We start from the raw sequence: 21,710 nt of genomic DNA, 5'->3' as shown, positions 1-21,710 counted from the left end.
TTATTAAAAATGTATTTCATTTTGGTTTTTTATTGAAGTATAGTTGGTTTACAATATTAGTTTCAGATGTACAATGTAGTGATTCAATATTTTAAGAGGTTATACTCCATTTAAAGTTATTATAATATATTGTCAATATCCCCTGTGGTGTACAATATATCCCTGTAGTTTTTATATGTAGTAGTTTGTACCTCTAAATCCTCTACCCCTATCTTGCCCCTCCATTTCCCTACTGGTGACTAGTTTGCTCCTATATCTTTAAGTCTGTTTGGTTTTGTTATATTTATTCATTTGTTTTATATTTTGAATTCCACATGTGAGTGATAACATGCATTATTTGTCTTTTCTTGTTTGACTTATTTCACTAAGCAGAATACTTTCTAGGTTAATCCATGTTGTTGCAAATGACAGGATTTCATTTTTAATGGCTGAGTAATATTCCATTATTTATATACATCTTTATCCATTCATCTGTTGATGGACAATTAGGTTGCTTCCATATCTTGGCTATTGTAAATAATGCTGCTGTGAACATTGGGGTGCATGTATCTCTTCAAGTTAGTGTTTCCTTTTTCTTTGGGTATATACTCAGGAGTAGAATTGCTGGATCATATGGTAGTTCTACTTTTAGTTTTTTGAGGAGTCTCCATACTGTTTTCCATAGTGGCTGCACCAGTTTACATTCCTGCAAACACTGTACCAAGGTTTCCTTTTCTCCACATCCTTGCCAGCATTATTTGTTGACTTTTTGATTGATAGCCATTCTGACAGGTGTAGAGTAGATAGCTCATTGTGGTTTGGGTTTACATTTTTCTAATAATTAAACTTCTTTAAAAACTGCTTTCTAATACCAATTTTAAAATGATGCTCAATTAATAAAAATTTGGCTTTAATTTGCAAAATACTAAATTTTAACAACTAAAAATCCTATCCTTTTATGAGGAAGAACTGACTAGAGTCACATTTCTGACAGGGCTCTTACCATGTGATTTAAATTATATATTAGAGGCAGCCTTGCCTAATGGTGGCATATTAAAATTGCAAGTTTAATTTCCGTTCAAGTTGAAGTAGGAAATTTTAAAAATGATAAATACTAAACAGTGCAATATAGAAGTGATGTGAAATATTATTTTACTTTTTCTTAAAAAGATATTGTATGAAGCATATGGTTAAAGAGACCATAGAAATCTCTGGAAAGAAGGTATAAAACAGTCTTTTAATTGGCAGAATCTCCTTCACTTATAAGATCTTTCTTATTAAATGTAGAGCATAGAATACTAAGAAAAAATTGAATATCTTTGTTGAAAGATAAGTGAGTAGAACATGGTCAAAGCCTTGCATGTGACATTTATCAGGCTTCAGAGAGGGGAAAAAGACATTGTCAGTTCTCTGTCAGTCACTGGGACAATAATTTTTATAGTTATTAAGTCAGTGATATGCAGTACACAGAACCATAAAGCAGGCTAATTTCTAAAGGTAACAAAAAATGATGTCTAATATTAATGAGTAACTCTGTGGCTGCTCTCTTTATTTCTTTCCTTAGCTATTGTGGCTGTTTCTATTTTTAGTGCCCTTTCCCATCTACATTATTTTTAGTATTGAGAATGAAGAGTCTAATCAGACAGACCATGAGAATCTATTGATAAAATTACTGCTTTGGCATTATGTTTGTAGAAACTGAGTTTTCTGGAATTGACATAAAGGTAGTATAAGCAAAAGCAAAATATATCCTTTTAAGTGTGGATCTTTGCATAAATCATTAGCCATTGAGCCATAAAATCACATAGTTCTGTTATATTTTCATTTGCCTCATTATGAGAATTCCCTTATGAAAGAACTGACAACTCTTGATGGATTCAGTGGTGCCATTTAGGCATCTTATGGAAAAATTTCTTCTGAGAGGTGAGCAACCAAATGTCACTCTGAACTTCTGATATACTAATAGTGATTTCCTGAGAGTCATAAATTATACTCACCCAGGTTTTTATTCTTTTCCTTTGTCTTTTGTGTACAAACCATCCCCCCACCCGCTGCCCCAACATTTCCACAATTTAGCTTCCTCATGGCCTACTTCCACCTACAAGGTGCTACATTGCTGACTTCTCAACTTATTCAAGTGGCTAAGGACCTGAACACTGGGGAGTTCTTTGTGGCACAGCATGCTGCTGCTGCTGCTGCTAAGTCGCTTCAGTCATGTCCGACTCCGTGTGACCCCATAGACACAGCCCACCAGGCTCCGCCATCCCTGGGATTCTCCAGGCAAGAACACTGGAGTGGGTTGCCATTTCCTTCTCCAATGCATGAAAGTGAAAAGTGAAAGTGAAGTCACTCAGTAAGTGTCCAACTCTTCCTGACTCCATGGACTGCAGCCTACCAGGCTCCTCCGTCCATGGGATTTTCCAGGCAAGAGTACTGGAGTGGGGTGCCATTGTGGCACAGCATAGTAATGATAAGACAGACTTAGAATTATTAAACATATCTTTTGGAATTCATTCACACACTATCTGATATGAGGTTATATTATAAACAAGTGGTTATATGCAATGCTGTGTGCATGCTCAGTCGTGTCTGATTCTTTGTGACCCCATTGACTATTGCTTGTCAGGCTTCTTTGTCCATGGAGTTTTCCAAACAAGAATACTGGAGCAGGTTGCCATTTCTTTCTCCACAGGATCTTCCTGACTCAGGGATTGAACTTGTGTTGTTTGTATCCCCTGCAAGTGGTAGCAGCAGCCAAAGGTAGAAGAAAACTTATGAGGTGGACTTAGTAATGATTTCCTTATTAACCCATTGTTTCCCTTTGAAAATCGGGAAAAAATATTTTGGTTGAAAACTGTACTATCCCATCTTTTGAATACCAGTGTTTTGAAACATAGTTAAAAGAGCATCATGCTAAGGTCAGTGTGTCTCAGCCTTGGATATGATTAGAATTACTGGAACAATTTTTACAAATCATATCAATACCTGGGATTCACATCAGATGGATTTATTGAGAATTCTTGGGTGTTTTGCTGAGGCATTTATGGTTTCAAAAATTTTCCTTTCCAGGTGGTTCCAAGTGTACAGCCAAGGTTGCCAATATCAGGCCCAGTAGGGCTATGGATAGACATTGTGGGAGAGTCTATGCAGACTTTGTCCATGATAAGCAGGTCAACTGTCACTGTCACCCCATGAGCTCTGCTTTATTACAACAACAACCCTGGCCAATCAGCTGCTACAACCTAACTCTCCCAAAGATGTATACAATCAACTTCTGTACCATATAAACCAATCAGTTCTGCCTTCTATTGGCTCCTCATGGACATTAATTCTTTTGCTGTGCTATGCTTAATTGCTCAGTTGTGTCCAACTCTTTGAGATCCCATGAAACTGCAGCACTCCAGGCTTCCCTATCCTTCACTATCTCCTGGAGTTTGCTCAAAATCATGTCCATTGAGCTGATGATGCCATCCAACCATCTCATCCTCTGTTGTCCCCTTTCTCCTCTTGCCCTCAGTCTTTTCTAGCATCAAGGTCTTTTCCAGCATCAGTGTCTTTTCCAATGAGTCAGCTCTTCACATAAGGTGGCCAGCATATTGGAGCTTCAGCTTCAGCACCAGTCCTTCCAATGAATATTCAGGACTGATTTCCTTTAGGATTGATCTCCTTGCTGTCCAGAGGACTCTCAAGAGGCTTCTCCAGCACCGTAGTTTGAAAGCATTATTTCTTTAGCACTCAACCTTCTTTATGATCTCTCACATCCATACATGACTATACATTGTAAGTTAAGATTGTTAGTTACTACATGTAAACAGTGCCTGCTGCTCCCTGTTGTTGCTGTTTACGTCTTTGATCCAAACCTCTCTTCTGAATGACATTACTGGATACTAGTAGTTATGGTTATATTGCAAGTGTGTTGCTTCATGACTTGGTGGTCTGGGTCTATAGCTAGATCTCACATATATTTGTCAGGGATTCTGTCTTTTATTTCCTTGGTCATTCTCAATCTTCTTTTCATTGCTCGCAAACCTGATCTTAAATATATCCCAGCCTTTACAGCTCTCTCTATAATAGTTGTGTTCTGAATATTAACAATAGACTGTCCTTTCTGATTTCAAAATGCCATAGATTTCCTAATGTAGGCATTGAAAATAGTTCTTCCCTGGTGGCTCAGATGGTAAAGTATTCAACTGCAATGTGGGAAACTTGGGGTTGATCCCTGGGTTGGGAAGACCCTTTGGAGGAGTGCACTGGCAACCCACTCCAATATTCTTGCTTAGAGAATCCCCATGGACAGAGGAGCTACAGCCCATGGGGTCACAGAGTCAGTCACGACTGAGTGACTAAGCACAGCACAGTACACACAGAATCAGGTCTTTAGTAGTTCAGTGAATAAACTATGCAGATTAAAAATATTTGAGGGAGGAGGGTTCAGGATGGGGAGCACATGTATACCTGTGATGGATTCATTTTGATATTTGGCAAAACTAATACAATTATGTAAAGTTTAAAAATAAAATAAATTAAAAAAAAAAAACATTTGAAATGTGATGCTTTGAAATATTTGTTGAACCCTAAGTAGAATCACCGTTTTGAACTAGCATGAAGGCATAATGGTATTTTCATGTAAAACAATTTTTCAGTATTAGTCAGGGGCTGTATAGTTGTATAAATGCATGCATAAAATCAGAGTCTGCCAAGAATTAATCAACAGACGATTTTCATGTATGGCTTCTTTTTCATGTAAAATCAGTTATTCTGACCTCTTTCTTTGAGCTCAGATATAGCTTTGATTATATCTAGGGGCTCTGGCTTCTGGTTATGTAGGCTTTCACATTGTGATGCTAAGAGCAGATGGAAAAATGTGCTATAATACTACAATGTAGTCTTGCAAATAGCTTTGAAGAATCAACCTAAAATTTCATAGACTTCTACTTTTAATGGCTACACCTGTATGATTGTTGCAAATGGTTTTATAATGTAACTAGCAGTCCTTCTTTGGAGTTTATCTTTATTCCTTTTAGGCTTCAAGTGGTCCTATGATGCTTTATTTGAGGTCTTTAATTTGAAATTGAAATATACAGGAAGGTTGTCTGTAAAGCTGAGAGTAGGCAGGGAAATTTAAGGGTATGTGTAAAGGCTGAAGGTATTCTGTGCATGTTTCTGGTCAAAGATAAGGAGCTACAATGAATGGGGGAGGAAAGTATACTTTGTATACTTCCTCCCAGCACACACACACACAAGCACACACTGTAATAGAGAGAGGCGTAATGTCAAAAAATAATATATACTTGAGCACAAAATATATGCTCAACCATTAGTTTATTGAGAACATAAACACTTGGATGAGTGAATGGAACCCCCACTATGTGCCATACACCACCACTGATTCTTACACCTGTAGCTCTTCAACCTGGTCAACATCTAGACCCTTTTCTCCAACCAATGCTATCTTCAACTAGGTAATTCAGGTTCTGTATTTCATTTTAGTTCACTCTTCATGTAAAGCTTGTACATTGTTAAAGAATATTTTCAATTTTACTTCCTTCTATTATTGATATTCCATAACTTTGAACAGTTGAAAAGTTACAAATTAAAAAAATGATATTTTCAGTATTCTACATAAAAATGAGTCAGTGCAAAATAAGAGTGACACTTTTATTTTCAAATTCTATAAATGTATAGGTTTCATGGTACTCCCCCCACTTCATGCAGAGTTACTAAGTAGGCTTGTGCAGATTTTGCACCATGTAACTCTAGGGGTTGTATGAAGAATTTCATTCTATCATTATCAAATGTAACCCTTAAATTTTGCAGTGTATAACTTGGACAACTGTACCTGGTGGCCTAATATATGTTACCTACTCTTCTCAAACAATAGTGAGAGCTCATGAAATATGGTTATGATGAATTTTTATATTAAGTTTTTTATTCAATACCACACTAGAGTGATATGTGCAGTTGTTTTTAGAGGAAATATTAACTGAACAGCCATTCCCAATGCTTCTGTATCTCATTCCTAGTTAACTATATTAGATGATCCCAGACTTTTCATTGAGGACCAGTTGATGACTTGACTTTCTCTTTCATGATCTGCTGTTTTACATAAGCCAGTTTCAGTCACCCACCTAAAGTACAGGTTTCAGGGTGACTATTTTAATTTCCCATTCCCTAGGGCAGTATGTGGGCTTTCCAGGTGGTTCAGTAATAAAGAATCTGCCTGCAGTGTGGGGGTCATAGGAGACACAGGTTCAATCCCTGGGTCAGGAAGACCCCCCTGGAGGAGGGTGTGGCAAGCCACTCCAGTATTCTTGCCTGGAGAATCCTTTGGACAGAGGAGCCTAGTGAACTACAGTCCATAGGGTCGCAGAGAGTTGGACATCACTGAAGTGATTTAACACAGCAGCACAGGGTAATATATGTCCAACTTGCCTGATGTCAGGAATAAGTGTCTAAATACACTGTAAATATAGATTACTACTCCTTTTTGTTTATAGAACTGGAAATTCTAATGTAGGGCCTGGGGATTTTTATTTCTGCCCTGGGGTATTATATTTATTATGATGCAGAATTTCCTTATCATAAAACATTGTTCCAGCAGAGTATCTACCACAAAATGTCTCCAATACCAACGCTCATAACTAAAGTCAAAAGGGGTAGGTCAGGTGTGTCCCAGGAACTTCTTACAGGATACTCAAATCTGCACATTCAGGGAGGAGCTTCACAGTGGTTTTTGCAAGTTAGTCCATTATGTAATATTCTTAAGTCCATCCTATTTGAGTTGGAACTTTTCCAAAACATAATTTAGTGACTAACGAAGTCACTAACCAACCAGTGACTTTCTACCACTCATCAAAGACAGGGAGGCATCATATGTATGATTAAGAAAACTCTTTGGAATTCTGCCACCTTGCTCAGACTGAAGAGAACTTGCCTACGGATCACTTCATGGACACCACACAACAACGGGCATGGCTACACCTGTGCCACTGATGGGGGAACTAATAGTCCAAGAGGCTAACTCAGTTTCCCAAAGACACCCAGTCAGCCAGGGTTATGACCAGAACACATTTCTGCTTCTCTGGGATTCCAGCTTGATATTATTTTTTGACATTACGCCCCTCTCTATTACAGTGTGTGCTTATGTGTGTGTGTGTTGGGAGGAAGTATACATGTTCTGACTTGTTGATCACTCTCTGGTCATGGGCAGGATGGATGGGCTGGGGTGAGCGTGTGGCCTTTGGCAACGTGTGTACAAGTTGTGCTGGCTTGTAGGGTCATGAAAGACCACTCTGGATAGGAAGTTGCTTTTCTAGAATCATCATCTCATCTAGGGGGCCCTTTTTCTCATCTCATCTAAGAAGCCCATTTTCAGTGTGGCAAAGATGAAGAAACTCCAAACCAAGAGACACTAACTTTGGTTTAGACTTCTCAGAATATTTTTTCTTCCCGCCTCCATTTTGGCACCAGTGTTTACAGAGGCTGAATGTTTTCTCTACACGCAGAAGATATATGGTCCTGTAGTATTTGCCTGTGAAGAGCCTTGCTCTCTAGGGAGGTGGATCCCTGTGGATTTTGACAATAGATTCTGCCTAGAAACAGTTTAAGAACAGATTGTGTAAGGAGAGCCTACTAGGCATTAAGGATAGCATTATTGAGTGGGAGTTATGTGGGTTTGAATGACTTTGTTATCCTTGGGTTCTGGCAAAACACTTTGGGTATTATTTCATCTCAGAGATGACAACAGAGTGCTTCCAAGTGATTCTAAATAAATAATTGGCCTTGACATTTGCTTAGGTTATTGTTGTACTTTGTAATTTTAGGTCTTATGTAGAAAAATTTCAGAACAAAAGTTCTGGTGAGCTAAAATAGTGTTCCAAGGCAGCTGTGTTGACATGGGGGTTCACACACATTGGGGGTTCATGAAGAGTTACCAGACTCTTAACATTCACACAGACTTTCCCCTAATTCTGGGGGCCTGAGGTTGGCTGGTTTTCCCTACTCCTACCCTCATGATTATCCTTTCTCAGTTTACCATGGATTTATCATTTGAATTGGAACACTTTTGAGAGTGAGTAGGGGCACTATTAATAATTATGGTGAGGCAGCAAGTGTGAACTGGGATTATTTTGGCTAAAACTACATTGTAAGGTCACATTACACTTCTCTCATTTTATGAGAGGAAAGCAAACCTCTTCCGCGTGCTGATTCTTCCTGTGGTGAATGACCCTAAGTTGGGTAAATTTCTGGACGCCAAACAAAGGGACAATTGAGAATCCATAAGTGCATAGGAAATAAGTAGTCAGATTAAGGAGAACACATTTTCAGTAAGAAATAGTGAGGGGGCGGCACCTTATGTCATTCATGCAATAAACTCATGGTAAGTCACTGTGACTTCTCTCTCACTCTGTCTTAGAGGTGGAGTTCAGAAGTGACATGGTTGTCACAGGCTTGTGTAGTAATACACTTACTTAAAATGAAAATGAAACCTGGCCTTTTAAGATGAAAAATAAATCTTATTTGGCTGCTGGGTTTGACAGTAGTACCAGTTCATATGACAGATATGTCCTCTAAGTCAAGTGAACTAACTCTTTGGCTCTCAGGTTTTGAAAAAACAATTTTTAATTCTACATTTTACCATATGACATAAGGTATACCTTTAGCAATTATTAAACAAACAGCAATGTTTAAATGTTAACTTAAAAGTATAGGTGGTAAATAGCTTTTCATGATTTTTTTAAGCAATAATCTTTGAAGACCTTTTGAAGTGTTTGCATTGAGGCTTCATTTTTGCTGTCCTGGTTTCCTGCCTCACAGTTGCTGTGTCATCCACAATGGCCATCACATATTTTCAAATGTAACCTATCCCTTCCACACATGTGGACCCCTGTGGACCCAGTATCTCTTCAAGTGAAGAACCTCATGTTGAGAAGGTACCTGAAAGGAAGACCCTGCCATCTTATCCAGTCAGGCAACTCAAATGTCCTGGCCTGGATGTTTTCATTTGTGTTCAGTTTGTCAGGGTTCAAGTATACTTATTTCTGGAAAACTTGGTAAGGCTAGTTTATTCCAAAACATATATACTTCCCCCTTCTATTTGGCAGCAATGAGGTACATTTTGCCCCCTTCTTTGTGATGGCATTTAAAAATTAACAGTAAGAAAACAAATTGCTTTAAAATTTGGCAGAGCATGAAGATTATGGATGAGGCCATTAGGTAGATTTCTATTTATAGAATACCAGAATTTATACCCAAGCCATAGTAGTCAATCCAATTATATCTTTATTAGTTTGGCAAAAATTTCCCTGTACCCGAAAGGTTGCTGTTTGGTTTTACTTTGTTCTTCAGTGAATCTTAATACAGTGATATAGATTTAACCAAAAGGAAGGTGATTGAAAATTTTCTTGAAGAAACTGGACATCAGTCTTACTGGTCAGTGCACAGAGGAATAAAATCAGGTTTACACAGGACAGAAAATTATGATAGGAACGATACCTTTAGTCTTCTTTGCAATTCTTAAACTCAAAGTAGCCAAAATGAAACTGGTAACTTGAGAAGAAGTTCATAGAAAGGACCTGCTGCTTTGGAACAGGAGAGGGTAAGGAGGGCCAGGCAGGGCTGCTTTGCACGGTGGCTTGCCCACCTGTACAAAGGAGCTATCATAAACATAGACATCATAATTACATAAACATGGAGGCAAGCTTCTTGGGCAGATAGGAATTCTTAACCTAATTCTTTGTATGTATGGATACATCTGAAAAAGTGAGTTCTCTCTGGTGAGGTCAACAGTGCTGCTGTACCTTTGGTATTTGACAAGAAGATCTATAAAAAGTGTTTTATATTTTTGTAGATTCTTAGTTAGAAATGGCACCTTCCCAGGTATTGTTTGATTTGATTTCAACAAGAATAGTTCACCACGTGTGGAAATGGCATTCATGCTGAAGAAGGCAACTCAGAGCATTCTGGGAAGCCTGGAAGGTTTATAAAAAGCATCTTCCAGGATTGCACTCTGCTTTTTGCGTAAAATCTACTCATATCAGCAAATTAGCCTGTGAAACAGTTAGTTGACTCATGACTAATTAAAGAATGTCTCTATATCCAAGATGAAAACAATTAAATGAGTAATTTCCAAAAATTATTTTTTAACATTTGACGGAGCTAATTATGCACCACTGCTACTTTAGGTAACCCAAACTAACTGCATTATAATTATAATGTATTTGGCAAAAATTTAACCCATGGTTTCAGGCTTCACAGATATTTTTTCTTCAGCTCCCAAACTAGTAATTTTTCACAAAAGTCCATTAAACTTTCTAAAATAATATATATACCATTAGAAGGTAAACAGGTGCCACGTTTTGCATGCTATCGAGGTGAAGGATTGTGTATAAGTAGTGTACATTGAAATAGATGAGTCTGGAAATGGAAAAGATGGGTTGGCACATTAGATATTAATATTTGTATAGATTTCTCCTTGTTTTCTTATTTTCACCTTTTTAAAATGATCAATTTAGCACCTAATATTCATGGTTACAATGAAGTTTTGACATATATTGTATTGTTCAAAAAGGTATTATGGGAAAACCCAAATGAACTTTCTGGTCAACCCAATACTTCACATGAAAGTCCTTACTTAATAAACTAGGATGTTAGTTCAATACACAGCAGGGGAAATTACATAAAATTGTTTTAACTATGATTTTTGTTCCAGTTTTTCTATTTCTGGTGCTGCTCACTAGAATCAGACACTTATTTCATTGGACTCTTGTAATAAATAGCATGTTAAACAGTCTCTTGCCTTGTGCCCTCCTTTATGCTTCATTCTGCATCTTTAGATTAATTTTGAGTGCCTCTTTTGTTTACACCTCTTCAGTGGCTGAGTAGTTGATATGTAAACTACTTAGCTTGCCAATCAAAAGTAGCCACGGTTTATTTAGTATTTACCAAACATGTTCTGTTTAATCCTCACAGTAACCCTTGTGGTAGATGCCATTGTCCCCTTTCTATTAAGAAGGAAAGAGAGGCTCAGAGAGTTTGAATTATATTTTTAAAGTCACACAGCTCCTAAGTGGTAGTGCTGGGGTTGGAACCGATCTGCCTGATTCCAAGGACTATGAGTGTAACTGCTCAGCTGGACTTCCTTCAGAGAGATTCTGAATCTGATCCTAGTTTAAAACCTTTTGCTGTCATGTCAATTGCTTTCCTGCATCTAGTATTATTCAGTTATTCATTCAAAAATATTTAGTAAGCATGTCCCATGTGCCGTAGACTGGTAAAGAATGGTTGTCCCCTGCCCTTCCATGGCTTGTGATCTTGTAATGCTATTTTTCCAGGCAACCTGGTCAAATTACAGTTTTCTAAGCATGCAATGCTGGAGAAGGAAATGGCAACCCACTCCAGTGTTCTTGCCTGGAGAATCCCATGGATGGAGAAGCCTGGTAGGCTGCAGTCCATGGGGTCGCACAGAGTCGGACATGACTGAAGCGACTTAGCAGCAGCAGCAGCAGCAAGCATGCAATGCACTTTTCCTTCCCCATGCTATTTTCCAGTGCCTTCTTGTCATATCCTGTTTGTCCTTTGATAACTATCTCTTTTCCTTCTTCTCTATCATGTCTTCTTAAACCACTCAACCTTATGGAGATTTCTCCCTTTCTGAAGTTTCAGTTTATATTCTTACTCCAAGTTTCAAACACTAGCTCTGCCACCAATTTAATTGTGTGACCTTGGGAAAGTTGTTTGACTTCTCTGCACCTTAGTTTCCTCGTCTACGAATGACAGTAACACAAGTATCTATCCCTAGAGTTATTGTGAGGATGAAATAAATTTATTTATATAAAGTGTTCAAAACAGTGCCTGACTTATATTAATAATATGTGGTAGCTTAATTAATAATCACTATTAATACTTTATTATTGTATGTTTTATTTGTAAAGGATCATGTGACATTCCTAGTATTAAGTATCTAGTATTGCATCTCTCTTGTCTTATTCTTTTAAAACTATTTATACTTTTCTTTTTTTTCCCTAGACAAAGAACTTACCAGAGTTCTTTGTCCCACTCTAATTTTGCTCTGATTTTTCTTTATAAGAGAATTTCCTGTCAGAATAAATATTATCTTTATTTATAAAAGGGTCATATTTTAAGAAGTAAAAGTGAAGTGAAGTCGCTCAGTCATGTCCGACTCTTTGTGACCCCACAGACTGTAGCCTACCAGGCTCCTCTGTCCATGGGATTTTCCAGGCAATAGTACTGGAGTGGATTGCCATTTCTTTCCTTCTCCAGGGGATCTTCCCAACCCAGGGCTTGAACCCAGGTCTCCCGCAATGTAGACAGATGCTTTACTGTCTGAGCCACCAGGGAAATTTAGCCTTATTCTATTTATAGTCTTATGTTTTACTTAGCAATATAAAAAAAATCCAACTTTTATTGTGGCTATATAAATGTTTATTTGTATATAGTAATCTTAAAAATAAAGAATAGACTGAGGAATTCATTATAAAAATCCTTTACATTTGAGTCTACTAATTGTTACTAAGCCTTGGATTCTGAAGCTGTCATCTGCTTTAGACAGTAGCCTCCCAAATACCTTTATCAAGAAAATTACACCTTTTGCAGTGAAACAAATACTTGAAATATTTGAAAGGTTAAAGGAAAATGTGTGCATAGTATTGATAAAAATGTTGAAGGAGCATTTTGTTCAGAACAATCAGTTTATCTTTTTCTCGTGAAATCCAGATGCCTGGGATAAATTCTGATTATGGAGATTTCACGATCTAACACAATATAAATTCCTAGACAGAGCTTAGAATTCCTTTCTAATAATCTTTTTATTTTTCATATATATGAGAGTATGAACACAGATACATTGCTGATGAAGTGATATCCTAAGCTGAAGGAAGAAAAGTGGACACGAGGAGTATGTGAATGCGGGAAAGGGAACTAATATGAGAACTGCTCTTGGCCAGACACTCTGCTGGACGTTTTGCATGTTATTATTAGAGAATGTTCAAGAAGTATTTTTTTTTTTTTTCTGGTAGCAGGTAACAAGAACTCAAAGCAGCTTATTTTAAGCAAAAATAAGTTACTTTACTATGTTAGTAAATACAGTAATCCAAGATTGAGAGACAGCTTTATGCTGGGGTACAACTGATGCCAATGAGAATTTGTCTCTCTCAACTCTGCTTTTCTCTGTGTTAGCTTCACATTTAAGAAGACTCTTTCCATGCAGAAGCAAAGGTGGCTAGCCATTGATTGATCTAGTCCAGGTTTACATTATTCTTTCGCTAGGAATTTCAGGAAAATCTAGTGGAGAAACTGGTCAACCTTCCCTGGATTTGGTGCACATCCTTGAATAACCACTTTGGTTAGAGGGATGATGCAGTCTGATTGGCCTATCTGGGTTGCGTGTTCACCCTCATTCTGGTGGAAGCAAGGCTCTGAGGTAAAGGAAGAACAGTTTCCAAAATGAGATTGTGATGATGAATATCCACTGGAAAAGACATAAAAACACTTTATTATAAAATAAGCAATGGTAAAAACATTAATGCCCTTCTTGACTCTCTCTCCTTAAATCCCTCAGTCTTGGGAGGTTGAGCATGTGTGTGTACATATCTGAGTGCAGTTCCTCTTCAGGGTCTAGAGGGCAGTGCTGCTTTTGGTTTTAGAAAGGTGAGGGTCACATAGCGGGCCCAGGGTGCATAATTTACCAGCACAGCATCAACTTAGTCTTCCTCTTGGTCTCACTCCAAACTCGGTAGTGCAGTTCTCCATTTATTGAGTTCTTGCTTTGACTACTTGTTACTGGGTTCACTGTGACTGAATCATTGCCCTGTTCTATAGGGTGACACCAGCCTGACCACTTCTAACTTTATGATTACCTTCTTTTAACTCCCCTTCTCCAGTTGCTGGGGATTCCAGTTTCTGCCATGTCATTTTTGGATTGAAACCTTGTTAACATCCCAGTTCTGCCAGGAATAGGTTTTCTTTCTGTAAACTTCTTATATAGAATTAAATACTGATGTCCTGATCCCTCTTTTCTGTGTTGCAACCCAACTTCCTGTAAAAACATCTTCCATTATCTTGGCTATTAGATTCACCTACTTAAATGTTCATTCTTTCACCTGTTAAATAATTATATTGTTTTTCCTCAATAAATATTATTTTGGTTCTCTTAGGTGCTTAGTCCTAGGTTAGGGCCGGAAAGAAAAATAATGAATGGTTCCTACCATCAAGATTTTAAGTTAAAATCTTAAGGACTTCCCTTGTGGTACAATATATAATAATCCACCTGCCAATGTAGGGGTCATGGGTTTGATCTCCTGGTTTAAGAGGGTTCTACATGCCACAGAGCTGCTAAGCCTGTGCGGCACAACTACTGAACTCGCAATCTAAAGACTGAGCTGAAACTACTGAGCCCATGTGCCACAGCTACTGAAGCCCACACGCATAGAGCCTGTGCTCTGCAACAAGAGAAGCCACCACAGTGAGAAGCCCATGCCCACAGCAAAGAGCAGTCCCTGCTCACCACAGTTAGAGGAAGCCTGCATGTAGCAACGAAAACCCAAATTAGCCAAAAATAAATAAATAATTTAGTTCAAAGAAAATCTTAAGAAAAGATTGCTTAATACTCTCCAAATTACTAGAGAGCACTAGGAATGCATATACAAAGGCCAGGCCTGAACAGAAAAGAGGGTCAGGAAGGCTTCCTGTGAATGTGGTCCTTGGTCCTTGAATGACTGGTAGTTAGCCGGAAATGGGAGTATCCAAGCAAGAGGAACAGAATCTGCAAAGGCTCAGAGTCGTGAGAGAATACAAACACTTGAATTCTGTGTGTGATTTATATGGAAGTGTGTTAGCAGATAAGGAAATCAAGGTGTAGAAAATGACAAGATCATGAGGGGTTTTTAAGTCACAGAGGGGTGTTTGATCTTTTTTCCTAAAATAATTATCTGTCGCCTTCTTGAAGAGACTCCCTTCATATTTATTCATTTGAGGATTTTGGTGAATAGCAATTGAATTCTGCCTGTCTTCTTTTCTGTGTGACATATGTGCTGCATCAGTTCAGCTGAGCATTTAGACTTCTGTCTGAATGGCTGTACTTAAAAACCAGTACTGGATCACATTTTTTGAGATCCTTTTTGAATTTCCTGAGTCTGCTGAGACTTACTCTCTTATACTCTAAATTTCTGAAAATATTTAGTGATGGGCTAATCCCAGAGATGATGGAGAAAAACCTTCCTTTTGGAGAAAGGCAGAGGAACCAGAGATCAAATTGCCAACATCCATTGGATCATCAAAAAAGCAAGAGAGTTCCAGAAAAACATCTACTTCTGCTTTGTTGACTACACCAAAGCCTTTGACTGTGTGGATCACGACAAACTGTGGAAAATTCTTAAAGAGATGGGAATACCAGACCACCTGACCTGCCTCTTGAAAAACCTGTATGCAGGTCAGGAAGCAACAGTTAGAACTGGACATGGAGCCAACAGACTGGTTCCAAATTGGGAAAGGAGTACATCAAGGCTGTATATTGTCACCCTGCTTATTTAACATATATGCAGAGTACATCATGAGAAACTCTGGGCTGGAGGAAGCACAAGCTGAAATCAAGATTGCTGGGAGAAATATCAATAACCTCAGATATGCAGATGACACCACCCTTATGGCAGAAAGTGAAGAAGGACTAAAGAGCCACTTGATGAAAGTGAAAGAGGAGAGTGAAAAAGTTGGCTTAAACTCAGAAAACTAAGATCATGACATCTGGTCCCATCACTTCATGGCAAATAGATGGGGAAACAGTGGAAACAGTGGCTGACTATTTTTCTGGGCTCCAAAATCACTGCACATGGTGATTGCAGCCATGAAATTAAAAGACGCTTACTCCTTGGAAGGAAAGTTATGACAAATCTAGACAGCATATTAAAAAGCAGACATTACTTTGTCAACAAAGTTCCATCTAGTCAAGGCTATGGTTTTTCCAGTGGTCATGTATGCATGTGAGAATTGGATTATAAAGAAAGCTGAGCACAGAAGAATTGATGCTTTTGAACTGTGGTGTTGGAGAAGACTCTTGAGAGTCCCCTGGACTGCAAAGAGATCCAACCAGTCCATCCTAAAGCAGATCAGTCCTGTGTTCACTGGTAGGACTGATGTTGAAGCTGAAACTCCAATACTTTGGCCACCTGATGTGAGGAGCTGACTCATTTGAAAAGACCCTGATGCTGGGAAAGATTGGGGGCAGGAGGAGAAGGGAACGACAGAGGATGAGATGGTTGGATGGCATCACCGACTCAATGGACATGGCTTTGGGTGAACTCTGGGAATTGCTGATGGACAAAAGGGCCTGGGGTGCTGTGGTTCATGTGGTCGCAAAGAGTCAGACACGACTGAGTGACTGAACTGAACTGAACTGAAGGTCAACACAGCTGTGTTTTGTCACATTACAATGCTGCCTTTTCTTTCATAATGCCATTAGCAGAAGAGAAGTATTTAAAACAAACATCTAAGAAGTGTGCCTCTTATACTTCCTCGTTTCTTAATTCACTGCAGTTGTTTTCTATGTAGGATGAACTGAGAAGTTCTGCAAAGTTGAGTCCAGTGCATATTTTCTCCTCCATGAAGTGGCTATAGGACTGAACTTTCTCCGTTTAAAATTTTGCTTTTGGATAAAGAACTTGTCTCGTGAAACTATCTTAAAAGAAAGCTATAGAATCGTAGCATCTTGGAGGAGTAGCATGTTTACATAAGGATAACAGATACCTGGCCTGTACGGTACCCATCCTCTACTTCTGCATATCAGCCATGGTACTCTTTGCCACTGAATCTCAATTGGGCCTTAAAATCTGTGCCAGAACATGCTCCAGAAGACATTACCAATTAATTAGAATAGGAACAAAATCAGTTTGTTGTCAGTGCATGGATTGAGTTGGATTGAGTAGTTGATATAGCAAAAAGCCATCAGTAGAGGGTCATTAAAGCACTTACCTTTTGGTAAATGTAGGGAGTTGGGGGAAGAGGATGTCTTTCTGACTGTAGAGGAGTGGAGTTTTAAAGAAAAATCATATACCGCAAAAATAAGTGTTGGGACAGGGAAGTTCACAGTTTGTCTCTAAACTACCTCTGCCTGGTTACTTTGTATTTCTGTATGTTCTAATTCCCATAGAGAACTGAGAAGCTGTAAAAGAAAAAAAAAAAAAAAGACAGAAACAAAAAACCCCCCCACATTATGTAATTAAAAATATTCAGCCCATTAGTTTCTACCATTTCATAGATCTTTTAGGCTCTAGGGATGGTCTCTGCTGGGTAGAACACTGGCATAAAGTAATTACACTGGAACCTTGTAAGGATCGTAATTTCTGAAGTTACCTATTGATTAGGAAGCTTCTCTCTTCTGATCCTCTCAGGTCACTATAATTTATAGTTATTTATAAGGTATTTTAAAGGATATCACTTCCTGTTTTCACCTTCTTGATCAGAGCTTCCGAATGGATGAGCCCATTTTATCTAAAGAAAGATTCTGTTGAATAGAATCTGTTTTGTTTCCTCTCTTGCATGAGGTGTGACATACAAAAATAACAAAATTCATCTCACTAAATTTAAAAGGTCCTTTCTGTCATCTGTGTACAGATATATTTCTAGGTGGTTTGATAGAACAATTCCTTAGAGAGTTTGACTTCAGAAAACTGTATTTAGGAGCAGTTAATAAATAATGCCTGAGTGTTGAATAGGTACTGAGGACATATTCCAAAAGGAAGACCCTGGAATCCAGCCCACACAATGTTTCCATATTGGCCATCTTTCTTTAGACAGACTTGATGATTGGGGACTGTGGTCTTGAACAATTTTGGGGTTACTTTTTGTTTTGCAGCTATTGGAACTTTTTTAAAAGCCCTATACAGTGAAGTTCATTTATATAGTTCTGAGTAATTTTTTCCTGTGCTATTGTTCATGTCTATGGCCCTGCCAAAAAGAACATAGGCTTCAAATTAATTTTTCCTACACATACTATTTTATATGTGTTCTGTCTTTATTTTTGGTTGTTATGAGGTCACCAATTTTGTTTTCTCTTTGGTATCCAATATTCTTGGACAATTTTCTGTGGCCTCAGAGAGACTCAGAGGGAACAGATGTTGTATAAACCGTATCCCCCTCATGTTTTCCCAGTTATATTTTCCTTTTGAAAGAAAAAAGCAGAGGACAGCTCTTGTGTATGAAAACTTTTTTTAATGCCTAAAGACTATTTATTAAATCTACCCTACCTCTATTGTGAGAGAGAATGCTGCTTTTCAAATGGAATGATTGGTAGTTTCCAGCTGCTCGGTGGTTGATAAAGGACATTTTGTAGATACCTATAACTCTGGATAGCATATATGAGCCACAAATATTCCCTTATGTGGAGATCTTTTGAAACTCATATTAAGTTCCTGCAAAAGTCAGCTAGTCCAGGACCATATGTCAAAAATCTTAGCAGTGATTAATCACTCTACTTGGTTGAAAGACAGACAACTTCAGTGTCTATAAACTTTATTATCTGGGTTATGGGCCTGTTCCAATTTGCCAAGTAAAGCCAGAAGTCCACGTCACAACTTTTGTCCTGTTTTTCTGTGTAAATGTTGTGCCCCCTCCGCTGCAAATGTTTGAAATAAGCTGAATAAACAGGACACAGTAGGTAACCTGGGGAGTGTTTTAATCAGAAATATTTTCACTCATGGGGTAAGGCTTTGTATAACCTACTAGGAGTTGTGATTTGAACCACCCATTGCAAGCAATAAAGCATTGAAATGAGGATGTATTTTTAATCAGATTTCCAGCTCCATATTTATTTATTTTTTTTGGTCAGTTGCTCATATAAAACTTCATTGTGAATTGTGCAGATGCATAACTCTACCTGCCTATTGGGCAATATGTTCAAATGTCAACTTTTCTTCCCAGATAATTTTTTCCATCATGCTTTTTCTTCCAAGTGTCAGAAGATAATATAAAAACACAAATGCATTGAAAAGGCAAATGCGAAAGAAAGCCTGTCCTTTTGCATTGCACATCTTAGTATCGGGTAGCTGATTTCCAATGCACACTGGGTTCTAGTGTCTTCTAAATGATAATTTGGCCTTACAGCATCAACGTGGTGAGATATGAGAAAAAAAATTTGTTTATTTAGCTTTCTAAAAACATATTTTGCTATAAACTGTATCCTAAAATGTCATGTAATATATATGTGTAACATTTATGTACCATGTACACTAATAATAAACTGAACACCTATGTAATCACACCTATCTTATGAAATATATCCATACCTTCTAAGTCCTTTGCATGTCCTTTCCTGAAACCCCTCCTATCCATCTACTCAGAGATACTTCTATTTTAAAAGCTGTTACCATCTCTTACTTTTATTTTAGAATTGTATATCTGCATGTTTCCATAAATTATTTTTGAGCATGCAGAATTCAAAAATGACTTTTGAACGTTCTGTTAATATAAATAAATACATACATATGGCTGATTCATGTTGAGGTTTGACAGAAAACAGCAAAATCCTGTAAAGCAATTATCCTTCAATAAAAAAAATAATTAATTAAAAATATATTTTGTCTTTATTTTGCTCAACATTATGCTTCATGTTAATGTGGTTAACTGTGGTTCATTTATTTTCACTACTGTATAGTATTCCATTGTATGAAAGGAAATCCCCTACTATTTATTTTAGCCATTCTACCAAAGGTCATTTTGAGCTGTTATTTATGTTTTCTTATTGCAAAAATATTGCTAGAGAGATTCCTGGTCCATGTTGCCTGGTAATTATGGATAAGAGGTTTTCTAAGACATATATATATATATATATATATATATATATATATATATTTATCTAGTAGTGGAGTTACTGAGTTGTAGAGTTTGGACAAATTCTACTTTCTTGATATTGCTATCCAGCAGTTGGTTTTTATTCAATTTTTTAAAAAGTGTATTTTAAAGAAATCAAACTTGTGAATGCAATTTAAACTTGATGTTAAATTCTATTTTCCCTAGCCACCACATGCCAAGAGAATGGCCCCTGGTTTATAGTTATAAACTATAGATCTGCATGAAGCTATTGTTGGTAGCTTTGCTGTATTTTTTTCTTTCTTGTCCTTTCTGATTGTATGTAATTAGTCCAGGCAAGTTTCGTTAGAGTAATGCCATGGTTCCTTGGCTGACTCATCCCTATAGTCTTTCCTATTAGTGATATGATGAACAGTCTTTCTCTGCATCTGTAACTGAAGTGGTCATAGGTTGTTTGATCTGTCACCCTATCCTTCTGGGAATAGAATTCCTCATCTTTTTGAACAATTTTTAAAATTTATTTTTAATTGATAAAATATATGTAATATAAAATTTACCATCTCAACCATTTTAAAGAGTACAGTTTAACAGTAGTTTAATGTTCACATTGTGTCAATGCATGCTAAGTTGCTTCAGTTGTGTCTGACTCTTTGCGACCCCATGGACTGTAGCTGGCAGGCTCCTCTGTCTATGTGATTCTCCAGGCAAGAATACTGGCATGGGTTGCCATTTCCTCCTCTAGGGGATCTTCCGGACCCAGGAATTGAACCTACGTCTCTTGTGGCTCCTGCATTGCAGGCAGATTCTTTACTGGTGAGCCACGGGGGAAGCCCAGTGTTCACATTATTGTAGACCAGTTGCCAGAGCTCCTTTTATCTTGCAAACTGAAACTCTTTATCCATGAAACAATAATTCCCCATCCCTCTGTTCCCCCAATTCCTGGCAGTCACCATTCTACTTTCTATCTCTATAAATTTGACCACTCTAGGTACTTCACATAGGTGGTATCACATAGTATTTGTATTTTTGTGACTGTCATTTCACTTGGCAAAATGTCTTCAGGGTTCATCTATGTTGTACCATGTGTCAGAATTTCCTTCATTTTTAAGATTGAATAATATTCCATTGTATGTTTTCCAAATTGTTTTTCTATTCATTCATCAATGGGCACGTGTGTTGCTTCCAACTTTTGTCTTCTGTTGATAATACTGCTATGATTGGGGTGTACAAATACCACTTCAAGACCCTGCTTTCAGTTCTTTTGGGTACATACCCCAAAGTGGAATTGTTATTGTACTTCCTTTTCTTTGAGGAGTACTCCCCCCTACAGGTGGTGCTAGTGGTAAAGAATCTGCCTGCCAGTGTAGGTGATGTAAGAGATGTGAGTTCAATCCGTGGGTCAGGAAGATCCCCTGGAGAAGGAAATGGCCACCCACTCCAATTTTCTTGCCTGGAAAATCCCATGAACAGAGGAGCCTGGCAGACTATAGTCTATAGGGTCGCAAAGAGTCGATCACGACTGAAGCGACATGGCATGCATGCATACACCCCTACCCCATTCCAATTGTGTGGTTCTGGTGCAGGCTGCCAATTCAGTCAACACCATGCCTTTTCTTGTCACAGTTGACTGGCTGACAGGTGAATATCTGATCCAAACAAAATCAATAAGAGTTCTTCCCTGGGAGTTTTCAGAGTAGAGAAAATAATTCAACCTGTGATGCTTAGATGCTGTCACTGGCCAGATGCTCTGTCATGTGGAGATGACCCTTCTATGAGAGGAGAAAATGAAACCATTAGGCAGAAAAAAAGTAGAGATTAAAAAGTCTTTCTGGCACTTTCTTTACTGTTTCTTTCTCCAGTCATATGGCCTAATAAATTCCTCCCTTTAGTCAGTCAGTTTGAGTAGAACTTCT

Source organism: Bos javanicus, chromosome 8 (genome assembly GCF_032452875.1).
Source record: "Bos javanicus breed banteng chromosome 8, ARS-OSU_banteng_1.0, whole genome shotgun sequence".
In the NCBI taxonomy this organism is placed as follows: domain Eukaryota; kingdom Metazoa; phylum Chordata; class Mammalia; order Artiodactyla; family Bovidae; genus Bos; species Bos javanicus.
Note: the sequence above shows the minus strand (reverse complement) of the source record.